The sequence below is a fragment of the Hyla sarda genome, unplaced genomic scaffold (assembly GCF_029499605.1).
Source record: "Hyla sarda isolate aHylSar1 unplaced genomic scaffold, aHylSar1.hap1 scaffold_653, whole genome shotgun sequence".
Lineage (NCBI taxonomy): Eukaryota > Metazoa > Chordata > Amphibia > Anura > Hylidae > Hyla > Hyla sarda.
The window spans coordinates 165195-179499 of NW_026610668.1; the positions used below are offsets into that span (position 1 = coordinate 165195).

General features: G+C 44.8%; 3 non-coding genes and 1 pseudogene across 3 annotated transcripts; all 4 read left to right on the forward strand.

Annotated features, from left to right (window-relative positions):
* Nucleotides 1-1670: 1670 nt before the first annotated feature.
* On the forward strand, nt 1671-1861 carry LOC130342606 (U2 spliceosomal RNA). Its single transcript, XR_008882219.1, has one exon. It is a non-coding gene; the product is annotated as a U2 spliceosomal RNA (small nuclear RNA).
* A 7218-nt stretch (nt 1862-9079) lies between these two features.
* Nucleotides 9080-9270, forward strand: LOC130342593 (U2 spliceosomal RNA). The gene has a single exon (XR_008882208.1). It is a non-coding gene; the product is annotated as a U2 spliceosomal RNA (small nuclear RNA).
* A 2094-nt stretch (nt 9271-11364) lies between these two features.
* Nucleotides 11365-11555, forward strand: LOC130342562 (U2 spliceosomal RNA). The gene has a single exon (XR_008882178.1). It is a non-coding gene; the product is annotated as a U2 spliceosomal RNA (small nuclear RNA).
* Nucleotides 11556-13653: 2098 nt separating this feature from the next.
* Nucleotides 13654-13813, forward strand: LOC130342598 (U2 spliceosomal RNA; annotated as a pseudogene).
* Nucleotides 13814-14305: the final 492 nt, after the last annotated feature.

Consider the following 14305-nt stretch of genomic DNA (forward strand, 5'->3'; position numbering starts at 1 on the left):
TTTCGACCGTACTAACTATGTAACTATGTAACATAACATGGGGGGGGGGGGGGGTCTCCTGGCTGTTCACACAGGTGTGTCATTGCTGTACATTGACCATGCATTGCTTCTGTGGTATTGCAAAGGCAAAGACAAATGCTTCCAGCCATCCATTGCACTAATGGATTGGTCATCAGCTGGCTGTCTATGTCCCGCATCAATATAGACCAAAGTACAGAGGGTTAGGCTATGCTATTGTGCACCTACCTGATGCATCAGAAGGTGCGAGGCCCTTGCTAAATTCTGTGCACAGACTTTGAGATCTATGCTTTAGACTGTATCTAAACCTGCTCCAACATGGACTGACATTCTGGCCTACTTTCAGCCGATGCGACTTGTCTGTCGCTGAACAGTCGCTTTTTATGTATTCAGCACCTATGTATAATGTTGTAAAAATGCTCTAGAAGCTAAAGTCGCAGAAATGTCACACATATTTGGCCTGCAACTTTCTGTGCGACAAATTCAGACAGGAAAAATCAGTATAAATCCTTAGAAAATTATCCCCCAGTGTCTCCATCTGCTGGCGGTATTGAATAAGCATTGCTGCACTGATGGGGTATGCATTAGACGAAAAAAAAGAAGAAAAAGAAGAATAATACGTCCAGAAAAGAGGCGAAAAGGAGAAAAACGTAAAAAAACGTGAAAAAAAAGTAAGAGGAAGAGAAGGGAAAAAAAGGTGGAAATGGGTTTAAAAGTGATTTCGGCGGAGAAATATATATATATATATATATATATATATATATATATATATATATATATGCGCACACACACACATAGATATAAACGTATTCTCCGTTGAGATATTGCAGCCGCTGCTGTGTCCAGGCCCAGGAGCCTTAGCACTGTGCTGTGATGTCACTCAATACCACTGACATCACTAGGTGTAAACAACATCTCTCCTTTGCTGTGTATGTGACTATGGAGCTGTTTGGTGATGTCGTCTATTACGGCCTTCATAGAAGCAACAGGAGATTGTTGCATCCATCTTGAACCCTCAGAACTACAGTGCTATGATGTCACTCACTTCCACAGGCCTTGCAGAGTGTAAACAACAACAACCCAGCTTTGTTGTGTATGTAACCAAAGGGATTTGTGATGTCACCTAGAACCTTCACAGCAGCGACAGCTTTATGAGGAGCATCAGCACTGCTCTGCCTGAGCAGAACCATCACCGCCATAGGTTGTCAAATAACCCGGATTTAACCCACACAGGTAAGTCCAATGGGGTGCAGGCATGTCCTCTATGCTTACAGCTTCCCGTGGGTGTTGGTTTGATACCGTTTGGGGACAGCCAAGGAGGCATCTGCAGGCAACAAAGGTAGGTGTGTGCTTGTGTGTGTGTTTCCTATGCAGATCCTAAGCCCAGTGTCACATGCAAGTAGGAGGAGTAAGAAGGGTTCCTGGCAAATCCGGGTTATGGATTGCATTTAAAAAGGCCCCGTGGGAGTGCAATGGGCCCCTGTCTTGCTGCTTAGCAATAATGGTATGGGTTTAGGTTCTGCTGTGTGTACTGGTGGTTGACTGCCCCCCAGCCCAGAGTGTGCATGGAAAATTGTCTGGCAGCCTCCCTGACAGCAAGCAGTGATAGTGCCCATGAAGGGGACCTTGTTGGGCCCGCCCCTTTCACGGTTATCGCTTCTCGGCCTTTTGGCTAAGATCAAGTGTAGTATCTGTTCTTATCAGTTTAATATCTGATACGTCCCCTATCTGGGGACCATATATTAAATGGATTTTTGAGAACGGGGGCCAATTTCGAAGCTTGCTTCCGTCGCCCTATGCATTGACCCGATATGGCAGTATCTTCGGGTACAGTGCACCACCCCCTTACAGGGTTAAAAAGAAAGATTCCTACTTTCATTGCTACCTGCTTGCTGGCTAGCCAGCTAGCCAGCCCTGTGGGCCTTGCTGCTGCTGCAGCCAAAAAACAAAAGGTGGTGCTGCTGCTGCTTCTGCTGCTTCTGCTTCTGCTTGTGTCTGGCCCCTGTTGGAGCGTCCAGGCACAGGACTTCTGCTGCTGCTGACTAAATGGCCTCCTTAATTGGATCATTTGAGTAGCCAGCACACCTGTGCAGGTAGGGCATGACATGATAGGCAGCTGCCTTGATAGCGGGTGGGTGCTGAATGTTCCTAATTGACAAAATAAGATTAATGCTTATGAAGAAATATAAAATCTCATCCCTTCCCCAATATCGCGCCACACCCCTACCCCTTAATTCCCTGGTTGAACGTGATGGACATATGTCTTTTTTCGACCGTACTAACTATGTAACTATGTAACATAACATGGGGGGGGGGGGGGGGGTCTCCTGGCTGTTCACACAGGTGTGTCATTGCTGTACATTGACCATGCATTGCTTCTGTGGTATTGCAAAGGCAAAGACAAATGCTTCCAGCCATCCATTGCACTAATGGATTGGTCATCAGCTGGCTGTCTATGTCCCGCATCAATATAGACCAAAGTACAGAGGGTTAGGCTATGCTATTGTGCACCTACCTGATGCATCAGAAGGTGCGAGGCCCTTGCTAAATTCTGTGCACAGACTTTGAGATCTATGCTTTAGACTGTATCTAAACCTGCTCCAACATGGACTGACATTCTGGCTTGTCTGTCGCTGAACAGTCGCTTTTTATGTATTCAGCACCTATGTATAATGTTGTAAAAATGCTCTAGAAGCTAAAGTCGCAGAAATGTCACACATATTTGGCCTGCAACTTTCTGTGCGACAAATTCAGACAGGAAAAATCAGTATAAATCCTTAGAAAATTATCCCCCAGTGTCTCCATCTGCTGGCGGTATTGAATAAGCATTGCTGCACTGATGGGGTATGCATTAGACGAAAAAAAAGAAGAAAAAGAAGAATAATACGCCCAGAAAAGAGGCGAAAAGGAGAAAAACGTAAAAAAACGTGAAAAAAAAGTAAGAGGAAGAGAAGGGAAAAAAAGGTGGAAATGGGTTTAAAAGTGATTTCGGCGGAGAAATATATATATATATATATATATATATATATATATATGCGCACACACACACATAGATATAAACGTATTCTCCGTTGAGATATTGCAGCCGCTGCTGTGTCCAGGCCCAGGAGCCTTAGCACTGTGCTGTGATGTCACTCAATACCACTGACATCACTAGGTGTAAACAACATCTCTCCTTTGCTGTGTATGTGACTATGGAGCTGTTTGGTGATGTCGTCTATTACGGCCTTCATAGAAGCAACAGGAGATTGTTGCATCCATCTTGAACCCTCAGAACTACAGTGCTATGATGTCACTCACTTCCACAGGCCTTGCAGAGTGTAAACAACAACAACCCAGCTTTGTTGTGTATGTAACCAAAGGGATTTGTGATGTCACCTAGAACCTTCACAGCAGCGACAGCTTTATGAGGAGCATCAGCACTGCTCTGCCTGAGCAGAACCATCACCGCCATAGGTTGTCAAATAACCCGGATTTAACCCACACAGGTAAGTCCAATGGGGTGCAGGCATGTCCTCTATGCTTACAGCTTCCCGTGGGTGTTGGTTTGATACCGTTTGGGGACAGCCAAGGAGGCATCTGCAGGCAACAAAGGTAGGTGTGTGCTTGTGTGTGTGTTTCCTATGCAGATCCTAAGCCCAGTGTCACATGCAAGTAGGAGGAGTAAGAAGGGTTCCTGGCAAATCCGGGTTATGGATTGCATTTAAAAAGGCCCCGTGGGAGTGCAATGGGCCCCTGTCTTGCTGCTTAGCAATAATGGTATGGGTTTAGGTTCTGCTGTGTGTACTGGTGGTTGACTGCCCCCCAGCCCAGAGTGTGCATGGAAAATTGTCTGGCAGCCTCCCTGACAGCAAGCAGTGATAGTGCCCATGAAGGGGACCTTGTTGGGCCCGCCCCTTTCACGGTTATCGCTTCTCGGCCTTTTGGCTAAGATCAAGTGTAGTAATACAGGAGGTCTGGTCAGCAGGTACTCGGGTACCCCTCTCCTCGGCCTTGTGGGATCGCCCAGGTTTATTGCCTGGGCTTCACCCACTTGTTGCTATTGGGGAGAGGGCCTAGTCCCAGGGTAACGAGTAGCGATCGCCTCTCAAGACCTTCGGGTGGAGAGAGGTTAGAACCATGGATGATGATCCGGATCCAGGTTCTGTGCCGGCATACGCAAGGATCAAAAACACCGTGAGAGTCATTCTCACGGATGATACCAAAAGGGCGGACGATTTGAAATTCGTAGTAGAGGACGTGCTCGGAGGAGTTTTCGGAATACAGAAGGGCGAGATATTGGCAATCCAGGACTACCCGAAGCGTAAAATTTTTGATGTGACGTTCACACAAAATGGCATCCACAGAGATTTTGTTACCAGAGCTGCTGCGAGTAAAGACAAAAAGCTTCAGGGTGTCCGGATTATTGAGCACGTTCTAGACGATATTAAGCTGGTGGTAGTAAAGATGTATTCCCCTTTCGCCAACCTACACGATGTTGAGTTTTTTTTACAAGTCTATTTTAGTAAGGTTGAGTGCAGAGGAAAAATCATGAACAGCTGTGGCATCTGGACATCTAAGTGGAGATTTCAGGTTACATGCAAAAAAGATGACAGATTGCCAGGGGGAATACAACTACCACCAGCTCGTTTTAAAATAAATAATATGTGTGGCGACCTCTTTTATGCGGGGATGCCAAGCTACTGCAGGAAGTGTCACAGATATGGACACACAAAAGAAAACTGTGAAAGTACATGCAAAAAATGTGGTAGCACACAGCACAAGAGGAGGGAGGTGCAATTTCTGTCAACAATTCGGTCACCTTTTCTCCTCTTGTCCCCACAGACATAGGACGGAGCAGCAGTGGCAACCCTGGAGGCAGCAAGGACAGCAACCGGGACACCAGCCGAGGCAAGCAGAGCCAGTGATTACCCCCCCACAAGAGGTAAGCGGTGAGATGGAGAAGGAGAAAGACCCCCCTCAGGCAAAAGGAGGGGACCCTAAAGAGCAGAGGATGGCCAAAAAACGTGCAAGTGGTGGAAAAACTGGCCCCCAGGAGCATGCTGGGTTAAGAGAGGAGCGGACGGCGGCCGAATCCGCTCCTCAGCAACCTCTGGCTCAGGGTCCCCCTGAGAGCGATGATCCGGGTGGAGAGGTGAAGGTTAAAAGGCGGAGGGGCTCCAGAAGACTCTATTCGGAGGCGGTCCAGGGGGAGCCGATGGAAGTACCTGCGGATGCAGGGAACCCAAGTGACGCTCCTCCACAGGTCCCCATAGGGGATACCCCCCCTCCTCCCTGCCAGGAGGAGGTTTCAGGGGTGACCGTCTCTGAGGTACCAGAGACGGAACTAAGTGAACACCCGACCCCTATGGAGGGGCAAGAGGTGGAAGAACCCAATGAGTCTGGAGCCCTGATTGCCAGGATGCCCGAGAACAACTATGCCTCAATCATGATGGAGGAGGGGGGTCGGCTGAGTGATGGTGCCTCCTCTCCTGCTTCCTCTATGCGTACAGTTGAGTCAGATTTTGGGGGGTATGAGGCTTCGGAGGGGGAATCAGAGGTGTAAGACGTTTTCTTGTACATTCCCATGGCTGAGTTGTCCGGTCTGTCCTTGAACGTGAGAAGTGTGAGCGCCAGAGTAAGAAGGGTTGCCCTATTTAATTACTTGTCGGTTTTTGCTGCTTCCGTCCTTTTCCTGCAGGAATGTGGCATCCCGCACAGATTAAATTATAAAGAATATGAAGATGATTGGGTGCACGGTCCATCAGTCTGGTCTGGATCAAATGAGTCCAGATCAGCAGGGGTCGCCATACTTTTTAAAGGGAACGTTTTAATTGAGAGTTTTAACGAAATTTTACCAGGCAGAATTTTATTGGTCAGCGCTTTTATTAATGGTATTAAATGGCAGTTTTTAAATTTTTATGGTTCTCCTGATAAGAATGAAAGAATAAAAATGTTGGAGATTTTACCCCTTTTTATGAACAATTCTAGTCCTCTTGTTTTATCAGGTGATTTTAATTGTATTTTAAGGGGAGAACGCCGTTTTTCGAACGCAGTGAGTAGGAACTATGATAAGACGTCTTTTATGTTAAAAAACTTGATTTTAGATTTTAATCTCACTGATGTTTTTAAAAAATGTAATTTTAACGTACCAGAGGAAGACGGTGTTACCTGGAGCAATGCAAGCTGTAGCTCCAGGATAGATTTTATTTTTTGTTCTTATCAAGTACTGCCTTTTAACTGTGATCTTTTTACCAATGTTTTTTCTGACCATAAATTATTGTATTTTAAAGTTAAAAGTGATTTTAAAAGGAGAACTGGTAGGAATGCCTGGAAGTTAAACTTGTCCCTTTTTGAAGATCCGCAGGTTTTATCAGATTTTATCACCTTTTACAAGGAATGCAGACGAGTAAAAGACCCCAACACTCCCACCAGTATCTGGTGGGAAAAAATGAAACTAAAAATAAAAGAATTTTTTATCCGTGTTGGGGTTAGGAAAGCTAAAGAAAAACGTGAATTTTATAATATCCTAAATACTCGTCTGCAAACCCTGTACAAATTCAGAGCACATGGGATGGAGGTGGAGAAGGAGGTACATGATCTTAAAAAAGAAATAACTAAGTGCCTGGAGCAGAAAGGAAAAGAAATTATCTTTAGGTCTCGAATACAGCATCTTGAGGAAAACGAGACCTGCTCCAGGTATTTTTTTAAGAAAATACATGAAAATAGAAGGTTAATAGAAAACATTGAAGGAGTGAATGATGTACAGGGTATTTTAAAAAAGGTGCAAGAGTTTTATGCGGATCTTTTTAATGTAAAACACATTGATGAATGTTTTATGAATGACTCGTTAAAGGAGATCACCAATTTTTTAGATCCTGTCTCACAGTCTTTTTTATTGCAGAATATTTCAGAGCAGGAGATTTTAGAGACCGTCAAGAGTTTTAAAACAGGTAAAGTGCCTGGGCCGGATGGTATTCCCATTGAATTTTATGTTACTTTTTATGGTATTTTAAAAGAAGATTTGTTCTCCCTTTTTACGGAAGTCTTTAAGTCTAAAATCCTCCCAGGCTCATGGAAGAAGGGTGATGTCTCCCTGCTATTCAAAAAGGGAGACCGGTCGGAACTCAAAAACTGGAGACCAATCACCCTTCTGAACTGCGACTATAAAATAATGGCGAAACTGTGTGCTAACCGCTTAAAGAACGTAATCCATAAAATAATTCATACAAACCAAGTCTGTGGGGTGCCTGGGAGGAGTTTATGGGAGAACCTAAACCTTTTAAAGGATGTAATTAGCGACACCAAATTAAGAAAAGGAAAGCTGGCGGTTTTATCCATAGATTTTGAAAAAGCTTTCGACAGGGTGTCACATTTTTATCTTTTTAAGGTTTTAGAGAAAATGGGTATACCTGATGGCTTTTTATTGTCTCTTAGAGCTTTTTATGATAACTGTACTAGTAAAATTTTAGTAAATGGTTTTAAGACACAGGGCGTGATTTTAAATTCCGGAGTGAAGCAGGGGTGTCCCTTGTCCCCACTACTCTTCATTTGCGCAATAGAGCCTCTTTTATGTACAATACGAAAGGATAAGCAGATCCATGGAGTCCCCCTGCCAGGAGGAGGGGGACTAGAGGCGAAGGTAGTGGGGTACATGGACGATGTTGCGGTGTTTTGCAGGGACACCCCATCGCTTCAGAAGACGCTAAAACAGATTCAATATTTTAATTGTGCCTCCGGTTTTAAAGTCAATTTTAACAAAAGTAACATTTTAAACATAGGCGGAATGCCTTTGTATGATGTGCCCGTCCCTGTGTCTGAGTCGGTGCAGATTTTAGGTGTCTCCTTTGACGAGTCTAATAATGGTTTTAATAGCTGGGACTTGGTGGCTCAAAAAATAAATAAGAAAATATGTATGTGGAACATGCGAGAACTTACAATGGAAGGGAAGGTTTTAATTACAAAAATGGTGCTTTTACCTATTTTATTGTATTTAAGTCTGGTTTTCCCACCCCCCGAAATGGTTCTAAAGAAAATAACAAAAGCTTGTTTTACTTTCTTTTGGAGTTCTAAGAGCGAAAAATTAAAGAGACAAATTGTGATAAAACCGAACTCCAGGGGCGGTAAGGATTTTCCAGATTTTAAAGCTTTCCTTTTAATAAAGTTTTTTAGCATGTGTTTTACTACTGTTTTTAAAGATAGCTACTGGTCTTATTTTGTTCGTTTTAATACTGGTTATTTTATGCGGAGGAACGGCTGGTTTTCTACAGTTTTAAGTTGCCCTTATTCTTTGAATTTACCCCCTCAATACATGATTTTAGGAAAAATTTTAAACTTATATAATTTTAAAGGTAAAAGTGTTCAGGATCTGTGCAATAGCAAAAAACTACTAAAGGAAATAAAAGAAACCAGTACCGTGACTCCCATCAAAAATTTTAACGAACAGGAGTGTATACAGATTTGGAAGATGTTGAGTATTAATTATCTTTTTAATTCACAGAAGGACCTGGCCTGGAGCTGCGCACACGAGTGTCTTCCATGCCGGGCATTCCAGCACCGAAGAGGATTATCCAACTCTGCAACCTGCCCGAGGGAGGGATGCCGACAAGAGGAGACCGTGCACCATCTAATATGGACTTGTTTTTACTCGCAGAAAATATGGACAAAGATACTCCCTCTGGTAAAAAGGATAACTGGACTAAAAGACTTAAATATTGCAGTGGTTTTTTATGGTTGCCTGGAATGCCCAACACGGACTCAAGAGACTATTGCATGGAAGATCATAAACTGTGTGAAGGCAGCTCTGTGGAAGGCCAGGAATATTTTATTGTTCAAGCATGAGGTTTTATCTGTGAAGGACATTTTATCTATCTGTTTTTATGAAATGTACCAGTACTATCTTTTAGACAAGAAGAGATTTCCGCTTTTATCTAGAAAATGGTTTTTAAAAGAATGGAATTCTATCTTGTAAAGCCACCAAGTGCCCATTTTATGTTTTAATATGTTGTAAATATGTTATTTATATGTAACTGTATTTATTGACATATTTAGACAACTTTGTTAACATTATTTAATTTTTAATAAAGTTGCCCCCGTAAGGGTAGTCAAGTTAAAAAAAAATCTGTTCTTATCAGTTTAATATCTGATACGTCCCCTATCTGGGGACCATATATTAAATGGATTTTTGAGAACGGGGGCCGATTTCGAAGCTTGCTTCCGTCGCCCTATGCATTGACCCGATATGGCAGTATCTTCGGGTACAGTGCACCACCCCCTTACAGGGTTAAAAAGAAAGATTCCTACTTTCATTGCTACCTGCTTGCTGGCTAGCCAGCTAGCCAGCCCTGTGGGCCTTGCTGCTGCTGCAGCCAAAAAACAAAAGGTGGTGCTGCTGCTGCTTCTGCTGCTTCTGCTTCTGCTTGTGTCTGGCCCCTGTTGGAGCGTCCAGGCACAGGACTTCTGCTGCTGCTGACTAAATGGCCTCCTTAATTGGATCATTTGAGTAGCCAGCACACCTGTGCAGGTAGGGCATGACATGATAGGCAGCTGCCTTGATAGCGGGTGGGTGCTGAATGTTCCTAATTGACAAAATAAGATTAATGCTTATGAAGAAATATAAAATCTCATCCCTTCCCCAATATCGCGCCACACCCCTACCCCTTAATTCCCTGGTTGAACGTGATGGACATATGTCTTTTTTCGACCGTACTAACTATGTAACTATGTAACATAACATGGGGGGGGGGGGGGGGGGGTCTCCTGGCTGTTCACACAGGTGTGTCATTGCTGTACATTGACCATGCATTGCTTCTGTGGTATTGCAAAGGCAAAGACAAATGCTTCCAGCCATCCATTGCACTAATGGATTGGTCATCAGCTGGCTGTCTATGTCCCGCATCAATATAGACCAAAGTACAGAGGGTTAGGCTATGCTATTGTGCACCTACCTGATGCATCAGAAGGTGCGAGGCCCTTGCTAAATTCTGTGCACAGACTTTGAGATCTATGCTTTAGACTGTATCTAAACCTGCTCCAACATGGACTGACATTCTGGCCTACTTTCAGCCGATGCGACTTGTCTGTCGCTGAACAGTCGCTTTTTATGTATTCAGCACCTATGTATAATGTTGTAAAAATGCTCTAGAAGCTAAAGTCGCAGAAATGTCACACATATTTGGCCTGCAACTTTCTGTGCGACAAATTCAGACAGGAAAAATCAGTATAAATCCTTAGAAAATTATCCCCCAGTGTCTCCATCTGCTGGCGGTATTGAATAAGCATTGCTGCACTGATGGGGTATGCATTAGACGAAAAAAAAGAAGAAAAAGAAGAATAATACGCCCAGAAAAGAGGCGAAAAGGAGAAAAACGTAAAAAAACGTGAAAAAAAAGTAAGAGGAAGAGAAGGGAAAAAAAGGTGGAAATGGGTTTAAAAGTGATTTCGGCTGAGAAATATATATATATATATATATATATATATATATATATATATATATGCGCACACACACACATAGATATAAACGTATTCTCCGTTGAGATATTGCAGCCGCTGCTGTGTCCAGGCCCAGGAGCCTTAGCACTGTGCTGTGATGTCACTCAATACCACTGACATCACTAGGTGTAAACAACATCTCTCCTTTGCTGTGTATGTGACTATGGAGCTGTTTGGTGATGTCGTCTATTACGGCCTTCATAGAAGCAACAGGAGATTGTTGCATCCATCTTGAACCCTCAGAACTACAGTGCTATGATGTCACTCACTTCCACAGGCCTTGCAGAGTGTAAACAACAACAACCCAGCTTTGTTGTGTATGTAACCAAAGGGATTTGTGATGTCACCTAGAACCTTCACAGCAGCGACAGCTTTATGAGGAGCATCAGCACTGCTCTGCCTGAGCAGAACCATCACCGCCATAGGTTGTCAAATAACCCGGATTTAACCCACACAGGTAAGTCCAATGGGGTGCAGGCATGTCCTCTATGCTTACAGCTTCCCGTGGGTGTTGGTTTGATACCGTTTGGGGACAGCCAAGGAGGCATCTGCAGGCAACAAAGGTAGGTGTGTGCTTGTGTGTGTGTTTCCTATGCAGATCCTAAGCCCAGTGTCACATGCAAGTAGGAGGAGTAAGAAGGGTTCCTGGCAAATCCGGGTTATGGATTGCATTTAAAAAGGCCCCGTGGGAGTGCAATGGGCCCCTGTCTTGCTGCTTAGCAATAATGGTATGGGTTTAGGTTCTGCTGTGTGTACTGGTGGTTGACTGCCCCCCAGCCCAGAGTGTGCATGGAAAATTGTCTGGCAGCCTCCCTGACAGCAAGCAGTGATAGTGCCCATGAAGGGGACCTTGTTGGGCCCGCCCCTTTCACGGTTATCGCTTCTCGGCCTTTTGGCTAAGATCAAGTGTAGTATCTGTTCTTATCAGTTTAATATCTGATACGTCCCCTATCTGGGGACCATATATTAAATGGATTTTTGAGAACGGGGGCCGATTTCGAAGCTTGCTTCCGTCGCCCTATGCATTGACCCGATATGGCAGTATCTTCGGGTACAGTGCACCACCCCCTTACAGGGTTAAAAAGAAAGATTCCTACTTTCATTGCTACCTGCTTGCTGGCTAGCCAGCTAGCCAGCCCTGTGGGCCTTGCTGCTGCTGCAGCCAAAAAACAAAAGGTGGTGCTGCTGCTGCTTCTGCTGCTTCTGCTTCTGCTTGTGTCTGGCCCCTGTTGGAGCGTCCAGGCACAGGACTTCTGCTGCTGCTGACTAAATGGCCTCCTTAATTGGATCATTTGAGTAGCCAGCACACCTGTGCAGGTAGGGCATGACATGATAGGCAGCTGCCTTGATAGCGGGTGGGTGCTGAATGTTCCTAATTGACAAAATAAGATTAATGCTTATGAAGAAATATAAAATCTCATCCCTTCCCCAATATCGCGCCACACCCCTACCCCTTAATTCCCTGGTTGAACGTGATGGACATATGTCTTTTTTCGACCGTACTAACTATGTAACTATGTAACATAACATGGGGGGGGGGGGGGTCTCCTGGCTGTTCACACAGGTGTGTCATTGCTGTACATTGACCATGCATTGCTTCTGTGGTATTGCAAAGGCAAAGACAAATGCTTCCAGCCATCCATTGCACTAATGGATTGGTCATCAGCTGGCTGTCTATGTCCCGCATCAATATAGACCAAAGTACAGAGGGTTAGGCTATGCTATTGTGCACCTACCTGATGCATCAGAAGGTGCGAGGCCCTTGCTAAATTCTGTGCACAGACTTTGAGATCTATGCTTTAGACTGTATCTAAACCTGCTCCAACATGGACTGACATTCTGGCCTACTTTCAGCCGATGCGACTTGTCTGTCGCTGAACAGTCGCTTTTTATGTATTCAGCACCTATGTATAATGTTGTAAAAATGCTCTAGAAGCTAAAGTCGCAGAAATGTCACACATATTTGGCCTGCAACTTTCTGTGCGACAAATTCAGACAGGAAAAATCAGTATAAATCCTTAGAAAATTATCCCCCAGTGTCTCCATCTGCTGGCGGTATTGAATAAGCATTGCTGCACTGATGGGGTATGCATTAGACGAAAAAAAAGAAGAAAAAGAAGAATAATACGCCCAGAAAAGAGGCGAAAAGGAGAAAAACGTAAAAAAACTTGAAAAAAAATAAGAGGAAGAGAAGGGAAAAAAAGGTGGAAATGGGTTTAAAAGTGATTTCGGCGGAGAAATATATATATATATATATATATATATATATATATATATATATATATATATATATGCGCACACACACACATAGATATAAACGTATTCTCCATTGAGATATTGCAGCCGCTGCTGTGTCCAGGCCCAGGAGCCTTAGCACTGTGCTGTGATGTCACTCAATACCACTGACATCACTAGGTGTAAACAACATCTCTCCTTTGCTGTGTATGTGACTATGGAGCTGTTTGGTGATGTCGTCTATTACGGCCTTCATAGAAGCAACAGGAGATTGTTGCATCCATCTTGAACCCTCAGAACTACAGTGCTATGATGTCACTCACTTCCACAGGCCTTGCAGAGTGTAAACAACAACAACCCAGCTTTGTTGTGTATGTAACCAAAGGGATTTGTGATGTCACCTAGAACCTTCACAGCAGCGACAGCTTTATGAGGAGCATCAGCACTGCTCTGCCTGAGCAGAACCATCACCGCCATAGGTTGTCAAATAACCCGGATTTAACCCACACAGGTAAGTCCAATGGGGTGCAGGCATGTCCTCTATGCTTACAGCTTCCCGTGGGTGTTGGTTTGATACCGTTTGGGGACAGCCAAGGAGGCATCTGCAGGCAACAAAGGTAGGTGTGTGCTTGTGTGTGTGTTTCCTATGCAGATCCTAAGCCCAGTGTCACATGCAAGTAGGAGGAGTAAGAAGGGTTCCTGGCAAATCCGGGTTATGGATTGCATTTAAAAAGGCCCCGTGGGAGTGCAATGGGCCCCTGTCTTGCTGCTTAGCAATAATGGTATGGGTTTAGGTTCTGCTGTGTGTACTGGTGGTTGACTGCCCCCCAGCCCAGAGTGTGCATGGAAAATTGTCTGGCAGCCTCCCTGACAGCAAGCAGTGATAGTGCCCATGAAGGGGACCTTGTTGGGCCCGCCCCTTTCACGGTTATCGCTTCTCGGCCTTTTGGCTAAGATCAAGTGTAGTATCTGTTCTTCTCAGTTTTCATGCTGGTGGGGATGGGTGCTGCATGGAGGATGCAGGTGTACCAGGGCTTTCCGGGGCTGGTTCTGAGGAATCAGCTCGACGGCTGCCCCGATGTGACCTGTTCCCTCCGGGTCTCGCCATGAGGCTGAGAGGGTCTAGAGCCGAGGTACTTTTGTGCCTCGGGGAGTGGTGACCCCGAGGTGCCGAAACTCACTGGGAGAATAGGCTCACTGAGTTGAAGCACGGGCACCATAATCTCTTCACCTTGTGGCACTCACCTCTTGATTCCCGGCCTTCTGGCTAGGATCAGAGAAATTTTTATAGATCCGGCCGGATGTCCGGGCAGTATATCTGCACACATTCACTTATTTATTTATTTTTTGTCTCACTGTGTCACTTTTTGCGTGTTGTGTGTTCACAGGATTTGTCAGGATGCGGTAGCCCTTCTGGGTGTCCCTCCTGGCGGTCTAGGGGAGGTGTGTGTGGCCATTAGGTTCCGCACCTCCCTGCAAACACCCCGGGTACTTCTGCTTTGGCAGGGTACCTACCGTAATCGGCTCTGCGGGCAGATACCTTGGCTAACGCCAAGGGGGATGCCGGGAGCATTTGTGGTCC